Source organism: Macadamia integrifolia, chromosome 3 (assembly GCF_013358625.1).
Source record: "Macadamia integrifolia cultivar HAES 741 chromosome 3, SCU_Mint_v3, whole genome shotgun sequence".
Classification (NCBI taxonomy): Eukaryota; Viridiplantae; Streptophyta; class Magnoliopsida; order Proteales; family Proteaceae; genus Macadamia; species Macadamia integrifolia.
The window spans coordinates 1,647,733-1,653,272 of record NC_056559.1 but is presented as its reverse complement, the minus strand read 5'-3'; the positions used below and the strand labels follow the sequence as shown (position 1 = coordinate 1,653,272).

At 36.3% G+C, this 5,540-nt stretch overlaps 1 protein-coding gene across 6 annotated transcripts in view; it reads left to right on the top strand.

The window, feature by feature from the left end:
- LOC122073993 (BEACH domain-containing protein B-like) overlaps positions 1–5,540 on the top strand; it is an 83,789-nt gene that overhangs the window by 42,965 nt on the left and 35,284 nt on the right. The window lies entirely within an intron of this gene.

Genomic DNA, 5,540 nt, shown 5'->3' with positions numbered 1-5,540 from the left:
AAAAAAAAAAAAAAAAAAAACCTTAAAGTCATGCAATGTCCCCACCTCTATCAGCCATTATGCAACACTTAAAATCTTGCTACAAACACTGTTCTAACAAAAAAGAGACCAATTATAAACATATATGCATCAATAAAGACTTATAAAAATAGTTAAAGATAATTGTAAATTCCCAACAAAGCACTATATTTTTTCCGTATTTAAAAATATTTATTTAATTGATAAATAATGACTAATTAAGAAACACCACATTAGTAATCAAACATGATTGTAAATGCATTTGTAATACATTCAATAATTTTCTTGAATTTTCAAAACGTAGTAGAAATTTTTTCGTAATTATTTACATTTTTAAAAATAATTTTACAATATATTTAATTAATTTTCAAAAAAAAAAATCCGGAACCATCAAGTTGTAGATCGGCCGATGGTGTTCAACATATATTAAATTGAACACCAAAGATCAACTATTGACCCATTTTTTTTTTCAAGAAAATGTTATAAGTAAATGCATTTTTTAAAACAGAAACAAAAAGAATCAACATGCAAAAAAAAATTCAGCCACCATGAAGGCGTAGATCAGGTCCTCTTAAGTAACATATAAAAAAATTACATGATTCTACCATATTTATTAGAATTATATATAAAAAAAATGCTTTTTGGGGAAGTTGGGACTTACCTTTTTGGTCCAAGATGCCTTGTGTAGATGAAGCAATAATCACCCTTAGATTCAAGTTTTGTAGGCAAAAAATGCAAATCTCCACTGTTTCCCCGAGTTTCTCACACTTAGGAGAAAAATGAACAAGGGAGGGTCGAATTCTGCTGAAACAAAGGTGGGTTTCTGTTTGAAATAAGTTAGACAAGACCTGGTGCAATTCAAAGGGTCGAACTAGGTGGTTTAAGTCGAAATTTCCCATGTTTTGGAAATTTGGTCGAAATTAGTCAATACCTGGTTGAAACGTGTGACTTTTAATGGTTTCGTTTCGACCCCCTGCGAAACCTACGGAATTTCAAGGCTTTGCTCGAGTTCTCGAACCATGGGTTCAAGTAAAAATTAAGATTGAGAAAGCTATTTTTAAGGCATGGCAAAGGAATAAGGATGTAGAGGATCTAAAAAGTTATATATTTTTTAGAAATGAAGCTAAAAATATTGTGGAAATAGCAAGGACAAAGAAATATGAAGATCTTTATGACAATCTGAGCAAAAAGGAAGGAGAAAAATCTATTTATACGATAGTTAAATTACATGAAAGGAAGAGTAGAGATCTCGGCCATGCTAGATATATTAAAAGTGAAGACGGTAAAGCACTAATAAGGGATGAGGACATTAAGGTGAGATGACATCACTTCTAGAACCTACTAAAAAAATACATTTCAAGTAACAATGTCATATATATATGAAAAATTTGAGTGTCTGAAGTGAAAGAAGCTTTGAAGAGGATAAAAGTAGGCAAGGCACCAAGCCATGATGAGATACCAATAAAAATGTGGAAGAGTTAGGAATATATAGTTTATCTTGGCTAACTAAGTTGTTTAATAAGATTATGAGCACAAGGAAATGCAAGATGAATGGAGGAGAAGCATTGTGATACCAATTTACAAAATAAAGGTTATATTCAGAGTTGCAATAACTATAGGGGCATAAAGCTAATGAATTATAATATGAAATTGTGAGGAGAGGGTTGTTGAAACCATAGTTGTCACGGCGTCAAATAGATCCAAGGCAGTGGAGGGGTGGCTAATCGATTTGACGATGAATCGCCCATTATGGCGTTGCCATGGCGGTCAAATCGCCCATGTGTCATTTTTTATTTTCCTTATTTTCTAAAGTTATTTAGTACACTACTTTTTTATTTCCCCTCTTCTCTAAAGTTATTTAGCATGCTACAAGCCTACAATATATACCCTATAACATATAAAACCAACATTAAACAACATCAAATCATCAAAAATCAATATAGCCCTATCAAAATCACCCTGCATTTTACAAAAAATCGATCGCCTAGTGAATCAGGCATGACTTGACGTCCATGGCGGTGCCATGGCGACGCCTATCAACCAATGGTGACCGCCATTTGTGAGTCACGTAAATCGTAACACTGCCATGAACTTCTTTTTCCGCCAGGACTCTAAATGCTGCCTAGGTGACGCTATGACAACTATGATTGAAACCCACCTGAGATAAGAAACTACTTTAAGGTGAACAAATTTTGTTTTATGCCTAGAAGATCCACGACAAGCTATTTACTTAGGAGACTCATGGAAAGATTTAGAGATTGCAAAAAAGATCTCTATATGATCTTTATTAACGTAGAAAAAGCTTATGATAGAGTCCCTAGTTAATCTGGCAAATACTAGAGAAGAGAAGTGTTTCAAGTAAATGTGTGGACATGATTAAAGATAGGGGAATTTACAGCACCACTCCCTAGAGAATGCCACTATTAGAGAGACACCCCCTGCATAATACCAAATTACACTCGTACCCCCTACCATTAGTCTCTGTTAGGGAATATACTTTAAATGCTGACATCAGCTGGGCTATTTTTTGAAAAATACCAAATTCCCTCATAATATGTAAACTACCAAGTATGACCTTATCATTCTTTTTCTTCTTCCCCGAATCAAAGAACATTTGTAGGGCCAAGGACATGCCATCGCCGGCGTCTTCTACAATAGGTTTCTTCAAGCATTTGGAAGGGTTTGAAAGAGTTGACGAGGGAAGTGCAGCTTAGCTGCTAACGCAAGGGGAGAAGATATGAAGAAAGTTTGGTTTCCTACTTGGGAGAGGGAAAAGATAGGAAGAAAGTTTGGTTTCCGACTTGGGAGAGGGAGAAGATAGGAAGAAGGTTTGGTTTATGACTTGGGAGAGGGAGAAGATATGAAGAAAGTTTGGTTTCCGACTTGGAGATTGATGTTGTGAAGATTTGGCTTTTTAAGCATTTTTTACTCAAGTCTCGACAATCTCTGAGTTGAAAGTTTGGTTTCCATCTTGATATGGCAACATACATTGTTTCTGCAACTAAAGTGGTTAACAGAGACTCCAGAACGAAAATTAATGGGTTTTATCAAGATGGTTTTGTGAGCATAAGATTGGATTGATATTGTAGGCATTGATACAGCTAGGCAAAAACCTAGTTCCAACAATTCATAGTAGAGCTCTTCCACTGAAATAGGAAGTAAAAGCCTAATCACCCGTTAACCGGTCGAGTGGAGGGAATCCCAAAATCCAAGGTTTCATCGTTGTTAAAGCCTTTTCACCTTTTTTTTTTTTTCCTTTTTTGCTCCTTCCATGGATAAGAGAAGATAAAAGGACCATTTAAACCACGGAAGCCTAACATTGCTTACCTTGTTTAATTTCTGGTTTATTCATACCATCCAATGCCGAGAAGAAATGACCGAGCAAATCCCTACAGTCTCCGTCTCCATTAAGGGTTCCCAATTTGAAGAATGATCTTAGGAGGATATCCCTTAGCATTTTTTTGGAAATACCCTTTATGTGTTTAAACAGAAGGGTAAAAATGTCAATTCAAATCCTCACTTAACAGAAACTGACGGTAGGGGGTACGAGCGTAATTTGGTAGTCTCTCTAATAGTGGCATTCTCTAGGGGGTGGTACTGTAAATTACCCTTAAAGATATGTAAAATGGTGCGGTGACTAGTGTAAGAACTGTGGGGGGAGAGGTAAAGGTAGTGAATTCCCAATTACAATTGGGCTACATCAAAGATTAGCTTTAAGCCCTTATCTGTTTATGCTTACCATGCATGACTTAACTAGAGACATTCAAGATGAGGAAATACTAGAGAAGAGAAGTGTTTCAAGTAAATATAAGGACATAATTAAAGATATATAAGATGGTGTGGTGACCACTGTAAGAACTATGGGGGGAGGGGTAAAGGTAGTGAATTCCCAATTACAATTGGATTACATCAAGGATTAGCTTTAAGCCCTTGTTTATTTATGCTTACGATGTATGACTTAACTAGAGACATCCAAGATGAGGTTCCTTGGTGGATGATACAATATTAGGGATTAAAGCCAAGTTGGAGTTATGGATATCAACCTTGGAATCAAAAGGTTTTAAGATAAGTGGAACAAAAATGGAGTATATAGTGTGTAACTTTAGTTACAATAAGACGGTTAATGTGGTGATGAAAATTGATGAAAGGGAGATTCCACAAAGTCATTATTTCAAGTATCTAGGCTCAATCATAGATAAAGAAGGTGATATAAAGAATGACGTTTCATAGAGAATTAAAATAGGATGGATGAAGTGGAGAGGTGTGTCCGGATTGTTGTGTGATTGATGCATTCCTTTTAAACTTAAAGGAAAATTTTGAAGAACACTCAATCGACCGGCCATGATGTCGGCCAGTTAGGAAGTAAGATAAAGGTGAACTCTATGTAGCAGAGATGAGGATGTGAAGATGAATGAGTGGTGAAACTAGGAAGGATAAAGTAAGGCATAGTTGTCACAGCGTCAGATCAATCCAAGGCGGTGGAGGGGTGGCTAATCGATTTGACGATGATTCGCCCGTTATGGCGTTGCCATGGCAGTCAAATTGCCCATTTTTTATTTTCCCTATTTTCTAAAGTTATTTAGTATGCTACTTTTTTATTTCCCCTATTTTCTAAAGTTATTTAGCATGCTACAAGCCTACAATATATACCCTATAACATATAAAACCAACATTAAGCAACATCAGATATCAAAAATCAACATAGCCCTATCAAAATCACCCTGCATTTTACAAAAAATCGACTGCCTAGTGAATTAGGCATGACCTAGCGTCCATGGCGGTGCCATTGCGACGCCTATCAGCCAATGGCGACCTCCATTTGTGAGTCACGTAAATCATAGCACTGCCATGAACTTCTTTTTCAACCAGTACACCAAATCGCAGCCTTGGCGACGCCATGACAACTATGAAGTAAGGAATGATTATATTAGAGCTGATTTGTGGGTAGCTCCAATACATGATAAGCTATGAGAAAGTTGTTTGATGTGGCATGGCCATGTCCAAAAGAAGCCTTTGGATGTTCCATTACGGAGGAGTTATTGGATTTAAATTGAAAAAAAAAAAACTAAAAGTGGGGCATACGTAAAATGACCCTAGGAGAAGTGGTGAGGAAAGACATGTATAGCTTACTCCTTGTATGAAGTATGACCTCGAATAGAGCTGATTGGAGGGCAAGGATCCATGTATTTGACCCCATTTAATTGGGATAAGGCTGAGTTGTCATTGTCATGTAGAAATTATAGTCGTGGTTTGTTGCTTTGAAAGTCATATCGATGGTAATTGCATTTTATGTATGAAATAAAAATATTCTTTATTGTTGCCATTCAAAGAAAAATGAAAAAGAAAATCCTTAAGAGGCCCAGAATCTAGAATTGACATGGGATCATTATGGAGGCTGGGGTGGCCAAGAATGATGAGGGAGGGCCAATCTATTGTTTTGAAGATGAATTTGGAAAAGGTCGATTCTGGTTTTTTCTTTTTTTCTTTTTTCCTGGTACCTTGTCTATTTAAGGGGGGGGGGG